General features: G+C 40.6%; 1 protein-coding gene across 13 annotated transcripts in view; it reads left to right on the top strand.

Moving 5' to 3' along the window:
- Positions 1–27,558, top strand: part of myocd (myocardin) — a 140,976-nt gene that overhangs the window by 49,665 nt on the left and 63,753 nt on the right. The gene's annotated exons all lie outside the window — the stretch shown is intronic.

Consider the following 27,558-nt stretch of genomic DNA (forward strand, 5'->3'; position numbering starts at 1 on the left):
CGTTGTTAAAATAGCAAAAGTGGATTTGGACACGCCCTGAGTGCACCTGCGCCGTGCGCTTTACACTTTGCGTTTAGATCGTTAAAATAGGGCCCCTTTTATTATTTTGATATGAATCCACAAGACATTACCTGCACTGTCTGAACAAACACATCTGCAGACCGTTATCAGTAGCTGTGTTTCCATTACCCCTTAAATTGCAAATTGAAAATATACCTAATGGAAACGCGTCAATTTCGCAAAAACTCCCATATATTGCAAAAAACAGGATCCTCCTCGACTAACTCTCTCAGAGCTCCATCCAAGGATAACTCTACCTATTATGAGATCAATCAATCCTACCACTGCAGGAAATCATTAAAAACAACTTACCTGTCATGGAGGATGACCTCTCAGTCCCTTCTTTCTTGGGAATTAGAGGTCTACAAAGAGGGCCCGAGACCCGTACGGGTTCGGGTCTATATTTTAAATGGTCAGCCGGGTCCGGGTTGGGTCCCAATCTATTACTTCGGTTCCCGGGTCTGTTTAACATTGTGTGTATACCCGAGCGGATCTGAGTCGGAGATCACCCGGCCGTGTTCAGAGTCAGTCAACGCTGTGCGTGTGTTTTGTAACTTGCAAAGTATGAGCCGGGAAATAAGCAGTAAACATGAGCGACCCCAGCCAGAAGCAGAGCGGGTGGAGTTAAAGCAAGCGAATGGTGATCATCAAGTTTTCCGATCAATTCCTATTGTGTGCAACAGTAATACAAACAAACTTCAAATCTCAGAAACTGCTTGCAGCCTTGCACACTCACATTTAAATTACATATTTCAAATCATCAACAAAATCTGAGATGAACTATCACATGAATGTTTTCTATGACGCTCAAAATGCGTTTAAAAGCTTATGTTTCAGGTGGCTCCTGCTAACACGCATGTGCAGTCTCATTTGAGCACACTTTCTTTATTTTTATAATAATAATATTATGAATGACCTGTCTTGTTATATCTAAAGTTTTGGTCAGACTCGGCTCAGAGAGCACAGATATGATCGCAAATAAGTAATGCTAACATCAGCAGCCATGTCACTGAACAAGCAATCGTTACTGTAGTTCAAAAGGGCAAACAGTCTTAGTTATTTTATTGTATGAGATGATTCAACATACAACAAAATGCAAAACTGCCAAGTCGCATTTGTCATCGTGACAGCAAGTGGACTTTTAAAGCTGGAATAATGAGTGGATTAAGAATTTCAATCGGCAAGAGAGGAATAACGGTTGAACTTTCTTGAGTTCATCACAGTCAGGTACAAGGGAGAAGGCTACTAACATTAGTTAAGACAAAACGTTTTATTTTCGCAACTTGTTTATTGACTTATTAATAGCAATTTGCTGTGGAATAGACCTATGTGCTGATCGGGTCCAGTTGGGTCTGTGTCTTCCCGGCCGGGTTGGGGTCCAGCTTTCAAATAATAGACGGGTTCGCGTTGGTTCCGGGTAGTACATTTATGGCATTTCTCCGTTCTGCATGGGTCCGGGTCCAACTTTCAAAATAATAGTCAGGCCCGGGTCGGTTCCGTGTAGCACATTTACGGATCTCTTCGGGTTCGGGTACGAATTTTTGGACCCAAGAAGACCTCTATTGGAAATATCCCGGACGAGCCCCCAGCTGTAACGCTCACATGAGGCAATTTGAAAAAGGAATATTTCGCAAAACTGCAATTGAAACAATTGCATTTACAGGTCGCCTGGCGTACATAAAAGTCACATGATCATTATTTAAAGATGCCACGGTATGTTTGGACAGAAGATGAGAAAGAGTTCTTTATTAAACTCATAAAAGAAAAAAGAATTACGTGAATACTGGATTCTAAACAACTTTTATAAATTGTGGATTCTAAACCACAGTTTATCAAGAGCTCGAAGCAGATATGAGGGAGAAAGACCAAGAAATACCTCATTTGTGGCCGCTCCCAAGTTTCCTTGCCATTAATGCTTGAATAACATCCCTATGTCTCCTTCGATCAAAAATAATGTCTATTGGGTGGCTGCAATACACTTAAACCTACTAACATCCGTCGCCATGACTTTTGGAATTACTTATCGCAAGAGGAAAAAATTACGTTTTTCATTTCACAATAGTTTTTCATCTACAAATATCGCAAAAGTTTTGTGCAAATCTGTAATGGAATCCCAGCTAGTAAAAAAAGCAGAAACTCGACAGAAACACGAACACAAGCTATTATTTACAGTAGATGTATGCCTTGAATCAAAGCTGCGTATGACTTATGTGGACACTTAAAGTTATAGTTCACCCAAAAATTAAAATTTGTCGTTCCAAACCCATTAGACTTTCCTTCATCTTCAAAACACAAATGAAGATATTTTTAATGAAATCTGAGCAAGCTTGAGCTTTTGTTTACTATATTTGAATTCACTAATCAATGTTTATAAGTGAATAGAAGCCTAAATTAATCATAAAGTGTTCGTGTCTCTTCAGAAGACTTGGAATAAACTGCTTAATTCATATGGAATTAATTTACTATCTATTTAGGAACGTTTTGAAGCGTCAGAGTTTTGGGTGAATAGACTCAACGGAGGGACAGATTTTATTACAAATGATCTTCGTTTGTGTTTCGAAGATGAACGAAAGTCTTATAAGTTTGGAAAGTAAATGTGTATAGAATTTTTGGGTGAACTATAGATTTAGGCGTTGATTCTCCTCAGCATACAGTCATGGACAAATGGTTCTGTCATTTACCAGAGAGCACTAGAATGATCTGCTAATGGCTTTCCTCAGTATCAGTGTCAGTACTCAGTGTCACACTCCTTGCGTGTTCCTCCTGAACTCTTGCTGTTGTGTTTTATCAATCTGCTTCCCATGGCAGACCCGGCTCAAATGTTTAGCTTGTGTTTGCACATCCATGGCTCAGCAGCTCCGGACCAGGACTGAGAGGGAGGAGGATGGAGGGAAAATCCTGAGGGCATGCTGAGGATTAACACAGGCAGCTCTGGACCGGCCCGCCGAGCGTGTGCTGCGTAATTGAATTTCATGCTTGGGCCTCCCCTCTGAAGTCGAGTACCAAAGCGGTCATTTGAAAAGAAAGCTATTAGTGAAGCCCTCCGCGAGGATGTGGCTCTGCCATAGGAAGTCAAGGATTACGAGGCACTGAAGTCATCAGAATACAACAGTTGTGCTTCATAACTTCTGCTTCAGTATCGTGTGAAATTCTTCCCAATTTCAAGTCAGCTTTATTTCTATAGCACTATATACACCACAGATTTCAAAGCAGTGATGGTGCAATGATGCATATTTCATCAAATACGAGACATATTCAAATTCTGAGGTAAAGCAGCTCTGAAAAGGCAATAGTGTCTTTATACAGATCAATTCAGTTCAAGTTTTGTTCTTATCTTTTACATCTTTGTAAAGATCTTCTGACGAAGTCTGTGTTGTTCATCACACTAAACCTAGCGAACAGGTTGTTTTGGACGGTTGTGAACGTTAGAGGAACCCGGGTCATGTCTTAACTCACTGCCATTAAGGCATGTGTTGAAATGACAGTTATGTAAAGCCATTGAGGTCCTGGTTGTTTAGAAGACACTCTCTCAAGCTGACAGACGAGTGCAGATGAGTCATGCTTTCTTCAGACGCTGACATCACGAGCCAGAACTTCAGCTCCGCTTTCACCAGCTCACTTTCCACTGAAACCCTTCAGACTGCTAAAGTCTGATTAGTCTATCACATACTTCAAATGATTATTTGATATAATACTCGTTTAATTTCCTAGCTTTACTGTGGTAAACTACAAAATAAATGATTTTATTTTGTTATATCGTGAGTGTTAAAGATAACTTCAGCGTATGATTGTGATGAAGAATGACAGGTGATTGACAGGCGAGTCAGATTGTTATAGGACTACAGCAGTCGTGTGTGTGTGTGTGTGTGTGTGTGTGTGTATGTGTATCACTGTCACATGACTGGTGATTGTGACAAATCTCTATTTTGATACAATGCTTTTCTCAGGACTGAATATACAGTAATTATGTTGGTTTAGTTCTGCAAATTGAAAGCAAATAAATGGCCGAATGAAGGAGTCACACATGGAAAGCAGCTGCAGCCACTGTCCCATAACCTGCTGTTTATAGCATCAGCTCACCACGGAAACCACCAGTGCACCGACTCTGGAGAATATTGAGCTTCGTTATAGAAAAGCAGAAGAGAAAGGCATTTATGCTCTCTAGAAAAATGTCATTTTCAATGCCTTTTACATGCCTCTTTTCAAGAATAGGGGGTAAACCACAGGACGTGAAATTGGGTAAAAATTAAGATATATTTATTTTTTTCAAGAAATGGTCAATGAAAGAAATTAAATAAAAGAATTTCTGAGGTTAACATACGTAACAAGGCCTGTCCTGACAATGAATTTTGTGCTGATGGTTAATTGTCATACAAATAATTGAATGCATGTTCATGTTAGTATACAGTGCATTAACTAATAACAGATACAACTTTTGATTTTAAAAATGTATCAGTAAATACTGAGATCAACGTTAACTAATATTAATAAATGCTGTAGTAGTTAACTAATGTTAACAAATGAAACCTTATTGTAAATTGTAGCCAAAAATTTCTAGAGGTCAACCATCATTCGTTGCAAACGTTTTAGCGACTAATTTACCAAGTGGAACAGCTTTTAAAGTCTTAACATGTTACAGTGTATGAAAATGAAACTTGTAATGAAAACAAGCCTTGATTCGAGCCGTTGGGGTCTTCTGTCAGCTCTTCTGTGTAATGAATGTGGAATAATAGAATAAATCAGCGTCGTGAGTTGCCCTTTTAACTCATTCTACAGAAATACTGTAAAAGCACCACATCCTCTTTTACAGTCCAGCAGGCGCGAGCCAAGCAGAAATAATGATCCAAAGAGTCTTACGTTTGTTTAAACTATGTGCCCTGTATAAACCTCCGCTTGGCCACACAAACGCAGCCACTCTTTTGTACTGCGTCGGACTGGTTTGTGTGAAGATTGAGTTTTATTGGGTGTTAAAACAATGCATTTATTTTTCATCCCTTTTTTTGTCACATCACGTCAGAAAGTGTTGTGTTCATTAGAGACGTGGCAGGTGTGCTCGACTCGTTCGCAGCTCTGTCGTGCTCATAGTTATGTTAAACAAAGCCTCGCTTCTCTCTGTTTTCTCTGTTCGTTCACATGAAACTCATATCCCAGGTCAGAGGTCGGCCGACGACACAAGGGTCAGATCTGCTCGCTGAAACTCACGTAAACTCCAGTTGCACCATTTGTTCTTAAAGCAGAACGTAGCTAGCAGGTTGTAAGGAGTTTATTGATGCAGTTCAGTCAGTCTGCTATTTTGTTCCAAGTGTTACTCCTTCTGTAAATACTGTGTTTCAGCTGAGTTTAATGGTGCAATACAAAAATATCAAATAATGCATAAGTTGCAACCGGTGCCTAATGCCTTCATCAGGATCCTGCTATTATTCTGTGCGACTCAGTCTCTACAGACTGAGAGCGTAATGGTGTTGCATGACGTACTAGGCCACGTACCATTGCAGTGCATTTTCCTTTGTGGTTAAAAGCTTTTTTATGAAATGCTGGAGTGCAAAACGAGATGTTTTATATGACAATTCCACCGTTTAGAGAGGCAGAGCCTAAAAGCATTTCATCACAGCATTTTCTTTTTATTGAGCTTTTGCTTTACCCTACAGGACTTAAAACTTGTGTAGATTTTTCAATGCAGTACTCATGTCTAAAGAGCTCGGTGGCCAGTATTTTACCAATATTTACTGTATATAATTTGCTTTTAAATAGTAAATAAAACATGCCCAAAATTGCAGAAATTAAAACTTGTTTCAGTGTTTTTTGTCCAAATAATTAAAGTCAGTAGAGTCCAGTGTTGATTTGGACCCCACTGACTTTTAATGAATGGACAAAAACAGTTGTTGCATCCTTCAAAATATCATCTTGTTTGTTTGTTAAAAGTTATCTGGTCTTTAATAATGTTCTCAAAATATTAGCACAAAAGCATCATTTATACATTGTTCATGGAAGGGTTTTTTTTTTCATGAAAATTTTAGTTGGACGTTTGTCTAACATTTTTTAAACGTTGTTTCAGAGCATTCAGAGAACATTCAAAAGTAATGTGTCCATAATGTTTGCAAAATGCATTAATGTTCGCATAACCAATACATTTTTTTAAAACATATAAAAACAGAGAATTCAGAAAATAACGTTTTCATAACTTAATGGGAACAGTAGCGAAATATTCTTAGGAAACATGTTTGTTAGCTGGGGTGTCATTATTCAGCTCATTTTTGAAGTTAAAAGTCTTTAAAATACTATCAAATGCTGATGTCTTTTGTAAAAATTGAGCATCTCTCGGCTCGAGGGATTCAGGAGTGAAGTTTCCTCCTGTGTCTCCAGGTCAGACTGGATTCCACTGGCAGGAGTTGTGCTTGTGTTGGAGGTTCGGGCATAAATTAAAGCGAGTAAAGAACAGATAAGCTGGCGGTACACGCGTCACCGTGCTCTTCTGTTTCCACACGCTGCTGAATGTGTGACCGCTACTCTTTGTTAGTGTACTTGTGTCTATGCAGAGAGACGGAATGTGTGTGTTTGTGTGCATTTTCCATGCCTTTCCTCAGAGAATCTGCACACTGAGCTGTTCGTCTGACTCTTGAAGTGAAAAGAAGCACAAGTGTAGTGGGATCTATAAGGACATACACTTATAAGGTAGTGCTATATTAGATGTGTTGGAGTTGAAATAGCCTGTGTGTTATCAAACACCAGAATAATCTCGGTTTACAGCTTCTTTGGCCAGGCGCTAGAACATTGCGCCGTTTAACAAAATATAATGCTGGTGACCTTCGCTCTGCCATTTCTTCTGGAATACCACATTTTTTACTGTTTACTAATCACAGCTGCTTGCCAATTAGACAAACAAGACTCACCATATTAGTACTTATGCTATTTAGGCCTCTTCTAAACTTACATTTGGAGTTTATTCCTTAGAAATTAGAGATATTTTTTTCTGTTAAAATAATACATTTTATCCTGGAGAATCAAATGATCCTTACGTCATGGGCTCAAATTCCTGTGAAGGTTATCAGTATAATCTAAACATCATTTAGATGTTGAAACAACACTTTGAAACAAGGTACAAAATCAACACTCGCAGAGCACAAAATGTAAGTACCATTTTTAGGATTTGCATATTAAAAGATGAGTTCACCAGAAAATGAAGATTCTCCAAGTGCACTCGCTTTCATGTCGCTCCAAACCTGTATGACTTTGTCTTCTGTGGAACCTAAAATAATATATTTTGGGGGGAAACATTTTTTTGTCCATACAATGAATGTCAATGGGGTCTGATTTTGGGTTTTGCACCCCACTGACTTTAATTGTGTTAACAAAAATAATTTAAACATTCTTTAAAATACGTTCCTTTGTGTTTGGCAGAAGAAAGAAAATCATGCAGGTTTTGAACACCAGTGTTGTTTTTTTCAGTCTGTCATTTTTCATTGCTGTCAAGAACGATTTTGAATTACTGAGTCAGTATGCACAAACTGCATTGACCATTTTTATGATGCTTTTTTGGTCCCCATCCGCTTTCATTATGTGGAAGAGAGCAGCTCAGACATTCTGATAAACATTCTGAAGAAAATCATACAGGTTTGGGCTGAGTAAATGATGACAGAATGATGATTTTTGGGTGAATGATCCCTTTAAACCATCAACATGAAAGAATAAAGAAAACTACAGTGAGTCTTGACATTATTTTTGTGACAGGTAGAGTAAATGTACTCCGTTCAGAGTTTTAAACACACACAGCCATAGTTCCAGTGCATGAAACATTGATTTATAGTATGTGCTAATGCTACAGGATGTGAATTGCCCTATAATGAGGTTTAGATATGGAATCAGCTATAGATATCGTGGGAGGTGAAGAGGGCCAAGCCAACAGCTCAGTTCTGCATCTTACACTTGAAGGAAAGCCTGTTTGAAATGAACGTTCAAACAAATGTTCTTTAAACACGAGGGTGAAAAAAATGGCAACTCTTCAAAGGTGCACAGGGCTTTTGTTCTTTTCTTTGCACTGACTCCAGCGGTTAGCGATGTTCATAAATGAACGTGGATGTTGAATTTCAGCAGATCTTTCCACTTATGGTCCTCGTCAGGCTCTCCTGTAATGTGTCACTTAAATGTTTGTTTGTCGGATTCCACTGGTGTGCATCAGAGCATCGGCTCTCAGTTTCCATTTTCACTCTTCGCAAGCAGTCGCTCATTCTCAGCCTTTTGTTTCGTCAGGTAATTGCTCTGGCCGTTGAAGGAGTCAATGTGAGCTTTCCAAGACAAAAACATGCACTTCATCTATTCAAATATCACAGCGTTCTGTCCTTTGGGTTCATGCTTGAGTTCAGATTTCATAAGCTTCACTTTTCAAACTCAATGAAACTCCTCAAGCTTCATTTTTTTCAGAAAACAAGACTTTATATCTTCAGTCATTTGGCTTCTCAAGTGAATATATCTTGGTTTAAGAATGTTTAGATATTTGTACTGGAAAACAAGACAAAAACATTGAGGAAGAACATCATGTGTTTCCATGATAAATGGATGCATGAATGTTTGGCGGGAAACACGTTCCCTTATAAAGATCCATTGGGGCACAAAGACCATGAGGACATTCGGACACAAGTTTTAAGTAACATTTTTAACCTTTATAATGAACATTTACTAAGATTTTACTGAGAAATTCTGTCTTTATTTACTTGCCAGAGGAAACTGTTGCACTCTCAATTGACAAAAAGTTCATTGTTTTCTTCAGGTGCACAGAACCAAGAAAATACTTGAGAAAAAAAAAATAATAATAGCTGACCGCACACTGAATCCAAAAAAGACTGAAGAGGTCTAGAAAGTACAAAATTTATTTTAGAAATTGCATGGTGCAACTTTGCACTTTATTGCACCATGCAATTTTATAAAATAAATTTACTTTCTAGACCTCTTCAGGCTTTATTTACTTGCCCTCATATCATTCCAATCCACAATGATGCAAAAAAGAAGATATTTTGAAAGTCAACGGGGTTCAAACAACGACTTTCATTATATGGACAAAATAAAAAAACACTTGTTTTGTGTTCAACAGAAGAAAGAAATTCACACAGGTTTGAAGTGACAAATGATGCCAGATCTGAAATGCCATTTGCAAACCATTTTACTTCTGTAATCTGATACATTCCCTAGTAAAACAGGATATGGAATATTCTGGATATTTTCATTCCATATCTAGTAAAAAAGGATATTGAATGAAAAAACATGATTCTATTCACCAGGAATTGATTGGATTGTGAATATTGAGCGTTAAATACCAGAATGAAGTCAGATGGTCGAAAAGTAAGAAGAAGAATTTGTAAATGCATCCTTACGGAAGGATTACATTCTGATAAAATATTTCAAAGACAAAATATTTTGGTTACACTTCATTTCGATGGTCCACTTTAGACATTCTACTGACTATAAATAACTTTGCAACTACATGTCAACTAGCAGTCATTAGAGTATTAGTAGACTGTCTGCTTAAATACACTTGATGCTTTCACCAGACATTCTACTGTCTGTAAGTATCTTTACAGGTACGTCAACTTACTCTACTAACCCGAACCCTAACATTCTACTAATACTCTAATGCTAGCTGCTAGCTTACATGTAGTTGCAAAGTTACTTATAGTTAGTAGAATGTCTAAAGTGGACCCTCGAAATAAAGTGTAACCACTATTTTTGATTTGAGGTCATGTACTCTGATAAATCTTTCACAGTAAGACCAGGAACGGAATTAGTGTTGACTTTTACAATCATCTCTTTCAGACAGCATGATTGACACAGTGTTTTTCTATTTGTCGTGTTGGTGGTTTTTGCTCCTGACTTTCAAAAAGCATCAGATGTGAGTTCATGCTTGATTTTGTGTTTCAGACGACAGCAGGCAGAGAATGTGCTCAATGCCGCTCATAATCACACTCGCCCATCGCTGTTTCCTGACCGCCTCTCTCTGTTTACTCAAGTATATTTGAATGGAGAGCGCATTACTTCAATGTTTAAATAGCTCACGGGCCATGACTGAAGTATCTGCTAATATTGCAGGGACTGGCTGTAAAATGCTTACTAATCTGTCACAAAAACAACACGAGAACGCTAACAAGACACTAAAAATAAAACCTGCTGTTTATGTCCTTGCTGGTTGATTTGATGTGTTTGAACAAGGGCTGTCAGTCAATTCAAATGTTTATTCACGATTGATATTTTTCCGATCATATTTTGATCTGAAAAAATGACCTTTGTGTAATTATTAGGATTGGATGATGTGAATCAGTCACACAGAACACAACGAAACAGTGTTGAATAAAACAGACAGCAGTAATCGTTTTCTCTATCATATCTGCAGCCGTGGGGAAATGTTTCCGAGACGTTTCGCTCGTTCTTTAGAGGACCGTAAATGTCTTATGGCTTTATTTGTATATGCTGGTTTATTATTGTCAAGATAAGTGCATGACTCAGAAAATAAATACAGAGTCAGTACAAACATAACCATTTTGAAATTTTAAGCATTTTTTCTCATACAAATGGTGTTTTTTCTTTTGTCTGTAATTTCCAATTAATTTCCAGTGAAGCATGACTAATGCATGCCATTGCAATACTTGACTCTGATTGGTCAGTAGAGTTTCTGTGTTTTAATGATGACTGTTAAAGTTCAATCAAAGTTTGTTTGTACGGCGCTTTTCACAACACATATTGATTCAAAGCAGCTTTATAGAAAACGTCATCTGGTCAATTAACGTCATGTTCAGTTAAGCAGACATAACGAATGTGATTACAGTACAGAGGATAATAATGCAATATTAGGACGAGAAAGTGAAAGTTTGTCGGGTGAACTTTTATGTTGGCTTGATAAAGCCTCACCTGAAAGGTTTATAAGCTTCCTAGCATGCTTTATCGTGTTACTAGCATGACTTAGCATGTGTCTAGCATGTTTTAGCTTATTGTTAGCATTTTGTATTTTGTTGCTAGCATGATTTTGCTACCATATCGCTAACATGAATTAGCATGTTTCTATTCTGTTATTAGCATGTTGTAGCATGTTGCTAGCATAAATTAGCATGTTGCTAGCATGTTTTAACATTGTTAAAATCAATTAGCTTAATGTTAACATGATCCTAGTCTATTTTAGCACATGTTTTAACACTTCAAACATGAATTTGCATGTTGCTATTATGTTGTAGCATGTTTCTAGCATGTTTTAACACATTGCTAGCATGAATTGGCATATGTTTTAACATGTTTTTGCTCACTGTCAACATGAATTGGCATGTTGCTGTTGCAAGCCTGTTTAACACTTTACTAGCACATTGGCTGAAATGCTGTAAGCACATTGTAAAAAAGTGATTTTTCAAAGTTGTAAATAAAACAGTAAATATTATATAATATAAATATTATATAATATAAAATAGTATTGAAGTTTTACAAGAAGTTATTTCATGTTTCTACTTCAAATTACTTCTAAATTCAACGTGTTACTTGTCATTCCTTTATAATTGTTTGTGAAATTCACTAAGCATTTCCGAGTGAAGATTTATTGTTTCTAGACCAAAATTTATTTAGTGCAATTGTTTAGATTCATGTTAGAAACATGCTAAGACAAGCTAACAACGTAATAAAACATGCTAGGAATTGCATAGCAGCACTCTAGCAACCACCTACAACCTACTAAGAACTGCCTAGCAACACACTAGCAGCTGCTTAGCAACCACCCTAAACACCTTTGCAACTGCATATTGCAACCCCCAAGCAACTTCACAGCAATGTCCCAACAATCACCCAGAATACCCTAGAAACCACATAGCAAAACCCTAGCAACTGCACAACAACGTCCTAACAACCAACCAGAATACACAGAAAACACATAGCAACACCTTAGCAACTTCACAGCAATGCCCCAACAATCACCCAGAATACCCTAGAAACTCCCAACTACCACCCAGAATACCCTAGAAACCACATAGCAACACCTTAGCAACTTCACAGCAATGCCCCAACAGTCACCCAGAATACCCTAGAAACCACATAGCAACACCCTAGAAGCTGCACAGCAATGTCCTAACAACCACCCAGAATACCCTAGAAACCACATAGCAACACCCTAGGGCTGCGTTTCCCAAAGCCAACTGTGGTCGCAAGTTCCTTCGTTACAATAGAGTACAATGGCCCTTGCAACCATAGTTGGCTAATGATGCTTTTAGGAAACGCACCCCAGAATATCCTAGAAACCGCATAGCAACACCCTAGCAACCTGCTAGTAACCGCATGGCCCTAAAGCCTCCAGACTGTAAGCTTTCCCGATTACTTCAACCTCTCTAGCTGTAGTTTCTGGAGCCAGCGTGAGGTTAGTGTTGAGTGCAGGTGTGCTGTATCACAGACGGAGGGAAGCAGACAGTGTACTTCCTGTGATGAGGACGAGACACTCGTCCAGAGCATTAGCAGGGCAGACGTATTCTGCTCCAGATCCACTACGGGTTTTAAATTTCCAGAGCAAAGTCTCTAAACTCCACGTCCACTCAGTAACGCTCATGTGTTCTGCTCTGGAACGCCGTGAGCACAAGCATCTCAGATGAATAATTCGTGCTTTCATTTGGATGCTTTGTAAGTGCATTAAGAAAGTGATGTACTCTTTTGTTTGCCAATCCCAAGAGAAATGAGACTGACCGGAGCGTATTCAGATGCTCGGCACACATCGATACGAACAGGTCGCTTCATAATGGAGGAAAGGCATGAATGGAAATTCATGCGCAAGATTCCAGGGAGGTCCCTTGTGTTTTGCTGTGATGGGTTCGCTGCGTTAAAGCTTGTCACACAAAACCCAGCAGAAGTACAGCCACTGTAAACTTTCCGGGAGCTTTTTAAACACTGATCGTGCCAACCTTGAGATCCAGAGCTGGAGCAGAATGTCACACACACACACACACACTCACACACACACAGATTATATGGTTGGTTGTATTTATATTACCTTATGTATTTAGATTACACGGCTGCTTTCTATTTCACAAGTTAAACACACACGGCATTATTCATGCTGCTGGAGGGAAACCTGTAGTTTACCAGGATGATTGGTGAGTCTCAACGCCGGCGTGTGATGAAGACGGAGCCACCGGAGGTTAACACAGGACAACATACTATCGCTGCGATTCCTTACGCGAGAAATCAAAACACAGCGTTATTTACAGCAAACTGCCCAAGATATGCTTGACTCACATTACACAGTCGGTCCCTGAAAGTAAGCACTGGAGAGCGGCCGTGTGTAAGTGTTTTAGATCGGGCACACGAATGCAGTGAAAGACACCAGTTAGATGTCTGAGAATTAAATGGCACTTTTTGTTTCAAAGTCCAATTGTTGTTGTTTTTCTAAAGCATTCAAGACAAAATCCCATGTTTTGTTTTTGTGAAACTTGTAAAATATTTTTTTTGCTAAACTGTTATCTAACATAATATTGCTTACTGTACTGTACAATATGTTGACTTCATGTTCAATTTATTGTCGTAATAAACTGATTTTAATTAGGACCCAAGCACCGAAGGTGTGTACGCACCTATTGTAATTGTTAGAGTTCTTGATGTTCTTCTTATGGTCTGGAAGTCTATAGCAGCCCATAGATAGATAGAGGAGAGTCTGAACATTAAATACAGCAATTTTGGAGTCTCTAACTCGATCCCTCTAGCGCCACCAACTGTCCAAACTTGCACTCATGTTTATGTTAATAACTTTTGAACTGTAATGGCAAAACAAAATTCTAATTCCTTGGCTCAAGCCGATTCGATTGCACCCTATGACGTCATTTTCCATCATGAAAAAAAATATCCGCCATATTGAATTTTCCAACAACAACAACAAAAAAAAACTTTTTCAAACTCCTAGACTGTTTGTCTGATTTTCACAAAAATTGAACCAGATCGTCTTCAAACCATGCTGACAAAAAGTTGTGGCGTAGTGCCACCTAGTGGTCAGCAGATATTAAAAATGGTTATTTTACTTATAACTTCTGAATGATTTGGCCAAAAATCACAAAACTGATCTCTTTAGATTTGGACTAAAAAGGACTAAAAAGGTTTCGGATCAGCACCACCTTGTGGTCAGAAGCTATAATGAAATTTCCAAAAAAATGCTAATAACTTTTGATTACATTAGCCTATTGTAATGAGTCTCTTGTCTTAATAGATTCTTTTGGTCATGCCAAGAATATAGAGAGAAATTTTTCCATAGTCGGCCGAACTTCATGTCTGCCATTTTGGTTTTCTTTAAAAACCTACTTTTTCGAACTCCACCTAGACTGTTGGTCCCATTTTCACCAAAATCGAATTGTCAGACCATGCTGGCAAAAAGTTATAAACTTCGTGTTGATAGATAAAATAATTTTCATATACCGCAACAACAAATTTGATGGTACAATGCCAAAACAACTTATCTCTGCAATGCTTTGGCATATTGACACCAAACTTTGCAAGTGTCAATGACACCACATCAATTTGGCCACAGTGTCACCTATTGGTCAAAAGGGGTAAACCATGAAATCAAATTACTAGTGACTGTATTTATGCTTTTTCAGCCATTTTGCCTAAAATTATCTTAATGTGTCTTTAATTGCTCAATTTTGCAGTCAGTCTAATGCTCCCAGACATGATGGCATGACTTATCATGCCTTCTTTGTGCTTGGGCCCTTAATTGCTGCTTGCAGCTATATTTATATTACTAACTCAAGTAAATATTCTCATTTTGTTTTATCGATTAGAAAAAAAAATATCTAAATTGTATTGGCTGCATTTGTCAGGCTCATCAATTGAACCGTTACCCAAGCTATTGTAAGAAAAAAATATTTTTCTTTGATTTATGGGAAATATAAGAGACCTCATTGTATAGTCCAGAATGCATTTCATGAAGGACACAGGCCATATTTTCCTTCATCAGTTCTGTGTGTTCTTGATATTCGTTCATTGGTCATGGTCATGTTGTATTTCAGACAAATAAGATGCAGAACTCTGTCGTCAATTTTATGAGAACATGTAAGAGTTATTGTTCTCATAAAGTTTAAAATCTGCACTCACAGCTAAATCAGTGGTTGTTTTCTTCACCGGTGTAAGATGCAGCGTGTCGCTCAAGGTCAGCAGCGTCAGCATCGGGAGAAACACATTCACAGTGAAAAGAACAATTTGTACCACCCAGAGTTAAAGAGAGGAATGGAAGAAATTTACACAAGGACAAACACACCAGGCTTGATGTGTTTGTGGAGCAGAATCCGTTCAACACAACAGCTCTTGATTTCCAGTGTGAAGATCTGGAGATGGTTTGAGTGGTAAAATGAAAAAGGAAAAACATCTCAGCACTTTATCATTTCTCATGCAAGTCACCGTGAAATCAAAGTGGACCATTTTTTACGGATCATTGCAGTGTTTATTGCATCTAAATGATTTATCGATGCACATAATTTTGTTTACATCCATGTTCCTCGTAATCTTGAATCAAAATAACTATTAAGTCTTAATATCTTAGTAGCGACATCTCTTCTCTGATGATGAGGGTGGGGCAACCTGTCACTCACATGAGATCCACCAATAGAAAACCACAACCATCCAATCAATTCCCCACGGACAAAATCAAACCCCGCCCTACATTTGTTCTTGTCTGAGAAGCGTTTGACTCGGATATACGTCAGGACGTATAAGACGAGCGCAACTTCCCTTTCATGATGATTTTAAAAGATAATATTCCAATTGTTATAACGCAACAATTTTAGGTCCATCTGGGGAACTGTGAGATATTTCTGATCCTGGTTTGGCTTAATCTGTCTTGGCATCTGTGGTCAGTTAAGTATCATGTTTTTCCATTATGGATTTTGAGTTATTTTTGTTTTGTTGAACTTTAAGTGGAACTGTGAATGTCTTTCTTTCTTGAAGTGTCTAGGTTCAGTGTGAAAATAAAATATACATAATAAACAAGAAGAACAAAAGTGGTTCAGCTGTATTTATGCCTAAAGAAAAATGCTTGACGTCAGCGCTGATTATATAAGTCACGTACTGGAGTTACTGTGAGCAAATGAGCATGTAATGGTTGGTATTGGGTGCACTGGGTTGAGTTGAGTCAAAGCAAAGGATCATTTAAAATAACAGAAAAGGTCAGGTTAAAGAAAAGTCTACATTCTTAAACTTAGAAATGTAAACTGTTTCACTCATTACAACTATAAAATGTGTTTGGTTTTTGCCAAGAGTCGCTTGTAACACGGAACGGTCTGTTTGAAATGTTAAGGGTTTGGCTCCCTGCGATATGACAAGGACTCAGAAGTGGAGGTCTGAATATATGCACAGATTCATCAAAAATCATTGCAGTGCTTGTGAGATGGCAAGCATGTGAATTGTGTGTTGTGTGTAGCACAAACTCATCTCTGTTTGTTGAGATAGTTAACCTCTTAACTTTCAGCATGGGTTTACATAGCTAATCTCTCATAAGTCACTCCAGACCACTGTATGCATCAGCCGTCATCCGCAGCTTTTAAGGGCCTTCTAGACTAAACCACATTGGTCATAAAAAGGTAAAGTCACAAAAAAGTTTGCTCTGATGTTTAGCACATTCTGCTATTAATAACCTCAATAGTCCGATGGTGAACATCTCAAAGTTCAATTGAAATCCAGGGTTAGTCAGTTCTGTGCTTGGTTCTTCATAGTATACAGTAATTCACATTACATGTTTAGGAATACAACACATGACCAGCCGTGTGTTGCTGTGTGGGTTATATAAAACATACCCCTGAGCATATAAATGTGTTATAGGTACTTTTATCCTAAATGACTTACACTGCTTTCAAGATGAACGTTTGATCAGTTCATTCATTCCCTGAGAATCAGAACCCTGACTTTGGTATTGCAACACCATACACTGCTGTTTGAGCTACAGGAATGCTGTTATTATTATTAATAATAATAATAATAATAATAATAATAGTAGTGCCAGCAGCAGTCGTAGTACTAATAGTAGAAGTAACATTAGTAGTAGTACTAGCAGCAGTAGTTCTAGTACTAGTTATAGCCGTTGTAATAGTAGTAGCAGCAGCAGCTCTAATGCTAGTTATAGCCATAGTAGTAGTAGTAGTAGTAGTAGCAGCAGCAGCAGTTCTAGTGCTAGTTATAGCCATAGTAGTAGTAGTAGTAGTAGTAGCAGCAGCAGCAGTTCTAGTACTAGTTATAGCCGTAGTAGTAGTAGTAGTAGTAGTAGTAGTAGTAGTAGCAGCAGCAGCAGCAGTTCTAGTACTAGTTATAGCCGTAGTAGTAGTAGCAGCAGCAGCAGTTCTAGTACTAGTTATAGCCGTAGTAGTAGTAGTAGTAGTAGTAGTAGTAGTAGTAGTAGTAGTAGTAGCAGCAGCAGCAGCAGTTCTAGTACTAGTTATAGCCGTAGTAGTAGTAGCAGCAGCAGCAGTTCTAGTACAAGTTATAGCCGTAGTAGTAGTAGTAGTAGTAGTAGTAGTAGTAGTAGTAGCAGCAGCAGCAGCAGTTCTAGTACTAGTTATAGCCGTAGTAGTAGTAGTAGTAGCAGCAGCAGCAGCAGTTCTAGTACAAGTTATAGCCGTAGTAGTAGTAGTAGTAGTAGTAGTAGTAGCAGCAGCAGTTCTAGTACTAGTTATAGCCGTAGTAGTAGTAGTAGTAGTAGTAGTAGCAGCAGCAGTTCTAGTACAAGTTATAGCCGTAGTAGTAGTAGTAGTAGTAGTAGTAGCAGCAGCAGCAGCAGTTCTAGTACAAGTTCTAGCCGTAGTAGTAGTAGTAGTAGTAGTAGTAGCAGCAGCAGTTCTAGTACAAGTTATAGCCGTAGTAGTAGTAGTAGTAGTAGTAGTAGTAGTAGTAGCAGCAGCAGCAGCAGTTCTAGTACAAGTTCTAGCCGTAGTAGTAGTAGTAGTAGTAGTAGTAGTAGCAGCAGTTCTAGTACAAGTTATAGCCGTAGTAGTAGTAGTAGTAGTAGTAGTAGTAGCAGCAGCAGTTCTAGTACTAGTTATAGCAGTAGTAGTAGTAGTAGTAGTAGTAGTAGTAGTAGTAGTAGTAGTAGCAGCAGCAGCAGCAGTTCTAGTGCTAGTTATAGCCGTAGTAGTAGTAGTAGTAGTAGTAGCAGCAGCAGTTCTAGTACTAGTTATAGCCGTAGTAGTAGTAGTAGTAGCAGCAGCAGCAGTTCTAGTGCTAGTTATAGCCGTAGTAGTAGTAGTAGTAGTAGCAGCAGCAGTTCTAGTACAAGTTCTAGCCGTAGTAGTAGTAGTAGTAGTAGTAGTAGTAGTAGTAGTAGCAGCAGCAGCAGTTCTAGTACAAGTTATAGCCGTAGTAGTAGTAGTAGTAGTAGTAGCAGCAGCAGCAGCAGTTCTAGTACAAGTTCTAGCCGTAGTAGTAGTAGTAGTAGTAGCAGCAGCAGTTCTAGTGCTAGTTATAGCCGTAGTAGTAGTAGTAGTAGTAGTAGCAGCAGCAGCAGCAGCAGTTCTAGTACAAGTTCTAGCCGTAGTAGTAGTAGTAGTAGTAGTAGCAGCAGCAGTTCTAGTACAAGTTATAGCCGTAGTAGTAGTAGTAGTAGTAGTAGTAGTAGTAGTAGTAGCAGCAGCAGCAGCAGCAGTTCTAGTACAAGTTATAGCCGTAGTAGTAGTAGTAGTAGTAGTAGTAGTAGCAGCAGCAGTTCTAGTACAAGTTATAGCCGTAGTAGTAGTAGTAGTAGTAGTAGTAGTAGCAGCAGTTCTAGTACTAGTTATAGCAGTAGTAGTAGTAGTAGTAGTAGTAGTAGTAGTAGTAGCAGCAGCAGCAGTTCTAGTGCTAGTTATAGCCGTAGTAGTAGTAGTAGTAGTAGTAGCAGCAGCAGTTCTAGTACTAGTTATAGCCGTAGTAGTAGTAGTAGTAGCAGCAGCAGCAGTTCTAGTGCTAGTTATAGCCGTAGTAGTAGTAGTAGTAGTAGCAGCAGCAGTTCTAGTACAAGTTCTAGCCGTAGTAGTAGTAGTAGTAGTAGTAGTAGTAGTAGTAGCAGCAGCAGTTCTAGTACTAGTTATAGCAGTAGTAGTAGTAGTAGTAGTAGTAGTAGTAGTAGTAGTAGTAGTAGCAGCAGCAGTTCTAGTGCTAGTTATAGCCGTAGTAGTAGTAGTAGTAGTAGCAGCAGCAGCAGTTCTAGTGCTAGTTATAGCCGTAGTAGTAGTAGTAGTAGTAGTAGCAGCAGCAGTTCTAGTACTAGTTATAGCCGTAGTAGTAGTAGTAGTAGCAGCAGCAGCAGTTCTAGTGCTAGTTATAGCCGTAGTAGTAGTAGTAGTAGTAGCAGCAGCAGTTCTAGTACAAGTTATAGCCGTAGTAGTAGTAGTAGTAGTAGTAGTAGTAGTAGTAGTAGCAGCAGCAGTTCTAGTACTAGTTATAGCAGTAGTAGTAGTAGTAGTAGTAGTAGTAGTAGTAGTAGTAGTAGTAGCAGCAGCAGCAGTTCTAGTGCTAGTTATAGCCGTAGTAGTAGTAGTAGTAGTAGTAGCAGCAGCAGTTCTAGTACTAGTTATAGCCGTAGTAGTAGTAGTAGTAGCAGCAGCAGCAGTTCTAGTGCTAGTTATAGCCGTAGTAGTAGTAGTAGTAGTAGCAGCAGCAGTTCTAGTACAAGTTATAGCCGTAGTAGTAGTAGTAGTAGTAGTAGTAGTAGTAGTAGTAGTAGCAGCAGCAGTTCTAGTGCTAGTTATAGCAGTAGTAGTAGCAGCAGCAGCAGCAGTTCTAGTACTAGTTATAGCCGTAGTAGTAGTAGTAGTAGTAGTAGTAGTAGTAGTAGTAGTAGTAGCAGCAGCAGTTCTAGTGCTAGTTATAGCCGTGGTACTAGTAGTAGTAACCTCAGTTCGAGTACTAGTTATAGCCGTAGTAGTAGTAGCAGCAGCAGCAGCTCTAGCTGTACTAGAAGCAGTATCAGTAGTAGTAGCAGTAGCAGCAGCAGCAGTTCTAGTACTAGTTATAGCCTGTAGTACTAGTAGTAGTAACCTCAGTTCGAGTACTAGTTATAGCTGTAGTAGTAGTAGTAGTAGCAGCAGTTCTAGTACTAGTTATAGCCGTAGTACTAGTAGTAGTAACCTCAGTTCGAGTACTAGTTATAGCCGTAGTAGCAGCAGCAGCAGCAGCAGCTCTAGCAGTACTAGAAGCAGTACCACCAGTAGTAGTAGTAGCAGCAGCAGTAGTTCTAGTAGTAGTGGTAACAGTAGCTCTAGTTCTGCTAGTAGTAGTAGTAGTATATACACAATGGGGTCCAAAACTGAAAATCTAAAATGTAAAAATCCCATTTAAAACCTGGAAATAAACAGAAAGTATTAGTTATTTCATATTCTGAATTATTTCAATGTCACTAATCAGATAGATGTGTGTGATTGATCATGTGACTGCCAGACGTTCTTCCTGGAGCTCAAACGGTAGATTGTGGTTCTTGCGACACCAAGGTCGGGTTCGATTCCCAATGCATGAATCGTTCAAATGTGTGTCTTGGTTTGGACAAAAGCTTGTGCAAGATAGATAAATGTAGATGTTCTACTGAAGCACAGGATCATCTCAGATCCTGAGAACATGGATAAGTTCTATGTAGATGTTTCTTCAAGATCTGTTTATTAGGTATGAGAGACGCATGGACGTGGAGTCTGCGTCTTTTACAACACGGCCTCGTCTGTCACTTGACAGTTGACTGCTGTAGTTCTCTCTCAGCAAACACTTGTGTTATATTTTCCATTTGAAAAGCTTGGGGTCACAGTACTAGCTGAAGCCAGATGGGGCTTTCCTATAAACAAGTGCACAGAGAGTATTTATACAGTCCATGGTACCTGACGCCATAACACTCATGACATTCTGTTTAGCAGCCGATGTTGCCATAAGTCACTTTGCAGAATTAAGTAAATATTTTCAATATACCCATGCCATTGTTTATTATAGAATGGCAAAAGCTCTAAATCTGGCCAAATCTTCTGTTAAAAAGTCATTCAACAGCTTGTCTGACACCTTTTTGCTTTCCCTGCGTCTGTTTACTTTAGGATAAACTCTGTAAATATGACGCTTTACTATCAACAGTTTTCAGATTCACCTCAGTAGCACATAATGCCTCTGATCAGTCCGTTCATTAAACATGTCGTTTCTCAGAAGCTCAGGTTTACATTCCATTTAAATATTGCCTGTCATCAGACTCGGTGTGACACGGTTTATTGTTTCCTAGCTCGTTTGTTGTATGGATTGTTGCTGCATATTTAGCCACAAACATCATTACTATTTTTATTCATATTTCCCTTTTTTGTGGAAAGCTGCAGACAGGGAATAATTGAAAAAGACGCGTGTTGTATTAGAACGGTAAATATCTCAAGAAATGTTTGTAAATGGCATCAGCAGTGGTGTCAAAGAAATAAATTCTCCATAAGTCCTTGCAGATGTGTGTAGAATTCTATTTTCAGATGAATAATGTTCAAGTGTTTTTATATTTATTTTTACGCTTAAGCGACTTAACCTGCAAATGCATGGATTTGTTTATATATATACACAGTATATGTATGTCCTCATAATGGTTCAAAATGTTCCATGGGGAAATATTTCCCTTTAATAATAATAAAAAAGGTTAGTAGATTAGTTGTTCATTGTTTCTCCAACTAGATGTCTAAAAGCAGCCCGACGCTGACGGCCTATATTGGGTCTTTATATAATAAATAAATAAAAATCATCACTGTGTTAATTCTTTCACAAACTCATCCCTGGAAGTCCTGGAGTAACCCCAACATAAATAAAGCAAGCAATGAAAGCCTCCCATAAATCTGGCAATTGTTCAACTCAACTGGTGGTCAGTTTGAAATAAAGTGGAGAAGAGAAGGAAAGGGGGACGTGATTAAAAATGACAGGAGGAAAAAAAAACACACCACATAAAACTGTCTTTAAATGAGTTCATTCATGAAAGGGGCTAATTTTAGTTATTTTGCATTAGGAGTTATGTCAGAAAACATCAGTATTAAAGGGCAACATTTCCCCTCTAGGTCGTTTCCCTCTATGTATTCCAAATACACATTAATATGGATGTGGATGTATTTAGCTGTACTTTACAGCTATAACAGCTTCCACTCTTCTGGAAAGGCTTTCCACAAGATCTTGGAGTTTCAGTGGGAATTTTTGCCCATTCATCAGGTCAGGCACTGATGTTGGACAAGAAGACCTGACTCACGATCCCTGTTCCAGTTCATCCAAAGGTGTTAGATGGGCTTGAGGTCAGGACTTTGTGTGGGCCAGTCAAGTTCTTCCACACCAAACTCATCCAACCATGTCTTTATGGACCTTGCATTGTGCACTGAGGCACAGTCATGCATAGAGAAGGGCCTTCCCCAAACTGTTCCCACAAAGTTGGAAGCGTAGCATTGTCCAAAGCATGTCTTGCTATGCTGAAGCATTAAGATGCCAAGCCTAACCCATGAAAAACAGCTCATTATCCCTCCTCCAGCACACTTCAGAGTCAGGTGACGTTCTTCTGGCATCCGCCAAACCCAGACTCACCCATCAAACTGACAATCAGAGAAGTGTGATTCGTCACTCAACAGGACGTTTCCACTGCTCCAGAGTCCAGCAGAGTGTACTTCACACCACTCCATCCCACAATTGCCTTTGTATGTGGTGATGTGAGGCTCAGCCATGGAAACCCCCGTGAAGCTCCCGCCGCACAGTTTTTGTGCCACCATGTGTCTCAGCACTCGGTGACCCCTCTCAGTGACTTTACATGGTCTTGAGCTTCAGAAGAGTAGCAGGGATGAAATTTCATGAACCGACTTATTGCAAAGGAGGCATCCTATCACTGTACCAGGCTTGACTCATGCAGTGGGGATCGAACCCGAACTTGGTGTCGCAAGAACCACAATCTACCGTTTGAGCTCCAGGAAGAACATCTGGCAATCTGTACAAAGAGTCACATGATCAATCATACACATTTATCTGATTAGTGATGATTCGTTTTAAACACCTGTGGCAATAGGTCTGATTGAAACACCTCAAATCAATAATTAAAGGTGGTACAGAGGATGTTTTCGTCGACTGAGTTTTTGAAATGAGCGCATGCGGAAGAACAACCCCCCTCCTTCAGTGTTTGTTTACCACCGGCATTCGCTGTGTTATTAAGCCGGGCACACAGTTAACGACTAGCTAAAACATTCTAAGACTGTGCTCAACATACAGCGATTGTTTCCTGCTCCTGAAGCAGATTTATATACTTTCACAAGGAATTTGAACACCGACTGTAATCGCAGACTGAACGCAACTGGCTCTGACTGGACGCGTTTGAGCGCGATCAGTCATAAGTATCAATTTACATTCATAATCGGCCTTACAATCGTTAAGTGTGTGCACGACCTAAAGCCGTGGATTCATTATGTCGGACTCACCGCAGGTGACTCATAATCTGCAGTTGTTACTCCTGTCTCCTGACAAAAACATTGCATGCGGAGTGTGGAAAGTTACTAGAGCGCGCAACCGCGCGTCTCTCACAAGGAACGTCATGGCAGTGATTGACAAGCCAGAGGGTCGCGTAAACGATTGGCTGATGTTTTTAAGTCCCTATCTCGTGCACAGATGATGTATATTAATATTATTCCTTTCAGTGCACCTAATAAACAGTCTTTCATCAGTTAGTAAAGACAGTTTCAAGTAATATTGCAAAAATGTATAAAACAAAACATCCTCTGTACCACCTTTAAGAGGTGTGCCCCAACATATATATATATAATATATTTTATTTATTTTTAATTTTTTTCTGATTCCCAATGCATGAATCATTCAAATGTATATCTTGGTTCTTAAAGGAATAAAAGTGCAATTTATACTCAAACTGCCAACCCAGTCTCATTAGAAAAACTTACCTGTGGGAACGTTTTCGCGAGTAGTAAAATACGTACCAATACGTACATATCAATGCAGTTTCGATGTGAAATGTCCACTGAGTGGCGCTAAAAGCGTGTTCATTTTTTTTTTTTGCCGGAACAGATAAACGTGACTATGGTACGTTTTTATGACGTTGGTTTTTATAGGAATCACCGCAGTTCTGATTTGACTTTTGCACTCCATTGCGATTTAAAATAACGTACCACCAACACTACACCTAAACCTACGATAGTGTTAACAAAAGCAAATGTGACATAAAAAGCGTCCGTAATCATGCCGTTTTAGCTTGTTTAGATCTTTCTTTGAGCTCTTTTACCGTGACTCGACTTTCACGGGATTCGTACCCAGGGATTCCTTGTCTTAAGTACAACTCCGTATCAGCGGAGCTACCGATGCTTATTATATCAGAAAAGCTAAACATATGGAGCTGGTTAAGCGATGCAAAGTCCAAAATATATTCATTTACAAATCGTGCACTTTGGTAAAAAAGCGTAACATAATATTGTGAAAACGAGTCTTTATTAATCCATAATCTGACCCCGTAATCGCAACTGTGTTTTACTGCCTCTAGTGTTCATTTCTGTTGGAAACTGCAGTGATATGTATGCATTGGTACGGATTTTGGTGACTAGCGAAAATGATCCCACAGGTACGTCTTTCCTATGAGACTGGGATGCAAACTGCACATAATGCAAATGTGAAATAATTCAGTAATATGAGGAGAAATATGCCAGCTATTGGTGTCCTGTGAGTTACTGTGTATAAAAAGATTCCAAGTACCCGAAACAGAAGTTAAGCAGCCTCTTTCTCCCAGCGGCAGGGATTTACTACAGTATGCTGACAGGTACAGGGATGATTATGAATTCCATCGTGTATCATGATGGCCTTTAATTACGCTGCACAACATTCATCAGCGTTCATCAAAAGGCGTCGTGTGTCATGTTTTACTGCAGTGTGGCGCTGTCGCTGGCTCACAAATATTCCCCGGCCTTGGGTTTCCAGCGTCCATCCCTAAACGCTGTGACTCATATGGTCACATGAGACATAATGAGCCGGATTGCATCTGGGATGGAGGCTTTGAAGACTTTCCCATCAGTTAAGAGTCTTTCTTCAGTCTGTGTGGGATGGACTCTTCATCAGATGTTGTATTTCTATGGAAGTGAATGAGGTCCAGAATATTCGTCCATCTATTAACACCTTATTTGTTTTGATTTGCTTTGACCTGACGTGGGTTTCCCAATGCAGTTATACGAGCCACAAGGTCAAGATACATCCCATCTAAAACATTTCAGTTGCAATTTATGTTACAGTATGTGTACTTACAGTGTACTTACCTAAGAAAACACTGGGTAATATCAGGTAACTACAGGGGTTAAGGTCAGGTTTAGGGCTAGGTTCAGGGTTAGTACCTAGTTATTGTAATTACTGTAATAGGTACATAGTATGTACACAGGGAACAGGACTGTAAAATAAAATGCTACCAACATATCAGCAAGTTAGCCTGACTAACCGCTTTATTTGCATAAACTTACTACATTGTATGCATGTGCCATTAAACTCCATTATTCCATGGTTTTATCAATGCCGTGGCATTTTTGTCACGATCACCTGTGAGAGTGCCCTTCAGCCTCTAGAGGGCACTCCTTCCCGGACTCTCTGTTTCACCTTATTCATGAACTACATGTCCCATACATACTCCCCGGACTAATCACTATTCATCATTGCACTCAGCTGTTTGTTATTTTGTCATTAGTGTCTGTGTATTTAATCTGAGTTGTTTCTGTCTGTTCTTGTGGTTCATTGTGAATGTCACCCTTGAGTCTGAGCCCTGGTTCTTCGTGTTCTCTGGTTTTTGTTTTTGGTTTCTTGTTTCATGTTCCTTGTTTTATGTTTGGACTGCTTTTTATGGATTTCGACCCCTGCCAGTACCTGGATTACGCCCTTTGGATTTACCCTCAATAAACACCTTTTCTGCTGCACTTGGATCTATTTGTTTGCTTCGCGATCCGTGACAGAATGAACCACACTTATAAGGATCCAGCAGCATGAGGACTATTCCGTCAGCCACTTGCAGGGAGCGTGTGGCACTGCTTGGGGCAGTGATGGCTCTACGCCAGGAGGGAGAAGAGGTAGGATGCTTCGCCAAGGTCTTTTGGACGATGGCGGTGGGGCTGAGATACAACGACGCGGCGCTGAAGGATACTTTTAATTGCTGTCTCGACGATCCTCTGCCTCAATGTGAGATGGAGGGGCTACGGAGTTTAGATTTCTGGAGGTTCGCCACGTATCTTCGCCGTCGGAGGGAATGGACCTCACTGAGTCAGCCAGGCAGTTTGCATGCTCCAGCCCATGATTCCGTTTCAGAAGGCATTGAGGAGGTGGGCTCTGAGCCTCAGCTTCACCCCGGTAAAGGGAGGAGGAGGAGGAGAAGGAAGAAGTCTCCAGCTAGTGAACCCGTTCCAGTCAGTGAGTCCACTTCAGAGCCCGCTTCAGTCAGTGAGTCCACTCCAGAGCCCGCTTCAGTCAGTGAGCCCGCTCCAGCCAGTGAGTCCACTCCAGAGCCCGCTCCAGCCAGTGAGTCCGCTCCAGCCAGTGAGCCCGCTCCAGCCAGTGAGTCCGCTCCAGAGCCCGCTCCAGCCAGTGAGTCCGCTCCAGAGCCTGCCAGGGAGTCCGCTCCAGAGCCTGCCAGGGAGTCCGCTCCAGCCGGGGAGTCCGCTCCAGCCGGGGAGTCCGCTCCAGCCGGGGAGTCCGCTCCAGAGCCCGCTCCAGCCAGTGAGTCCACTCCAGAGCCCGCTCCAGCCAGTGAGTCCGCTCCAGAGTCCGCTCCAGCCAGGGAGCCCGCTCCAGAGCCCGCTCCAGCCAGTGAGCCCGCTCCAGCCAGTGAGTCCGCTCCAGAGCCCGCTCCAGCCAGTGAGTCCGCTCCAGAGCCCGCTCCAGCCAGTGAGTCCGCTCCAGAGCCCGCTCCAGCCAGTGAGTCCGCTCCAGAGCCCGCTCCAGCCAGTGAGTCCGCTCCAGAGCCTGCCAGTGAGTCCGCTCCAGAGCCTGCCGGGGAGTCCGATCCAGCCGGGGAGTCCGCTCCAGCCAGGGAGTCCACTCCAGAGCCCGCTCCAGCCAGTGTGTCCACTCCAGAGCCCGCTCCAGCCGGTGAGTCCATTTTGGGTGAGCCACCGTCTCACCCTCGTAAGCGGAGGAGAAGGAGGAAGAGGGCTTCCTCCGTCCTTCAAGGTCCTTCGACTATAGAGACTGTTCATGCTTCACCGAAGTGCCCTGCCCTGCCGGCGCCACCGAAGCGCACTGCCCTGCCGGCGCCACCGAAGCGCCCTGCCCTGCCGGCGCCACCGAAGCGCCCTGCCCTGCCGGCGCCAACGAAGCGCCCTGCCCTGCCGGCGCCAACGAAGCGCCTTGCCCTGCCGGCGCCAACGAAGCGCCTTGCCCTGCCGGCGCCAACGAAGCGCCGTGCCCTGCCGGCGCCAACGAAGCGCCTTGCCCTGCCGGCGCCAACGAAGCGCCTTGCCCTGCCGGCGCCGCCCAGGCCGCCAGCCCTGCCGCCTCCCAGGCCGCCAGTCCTGCCACCGTCGTCCAAGCCTTCTGCTCTGCCACCGCCGTCCA

The sequence above is a fragment of the Megalobrama amblycephala genome, linkage group LG20 (genome assembly GCF_018812025.1).
Source record: "Megalobrama amblycephala isolate DHTTF-2021 linkage group LG20, ASM1881202v1, whole genome shotgun sequence".
Classification (NCBI taxonomy): Eukaryota; Metazoa; Chordata; class Actinopteri; order Cypriniformes; family Xenocyprididae; genus Megalobrama; species Megalobrama amblycephala.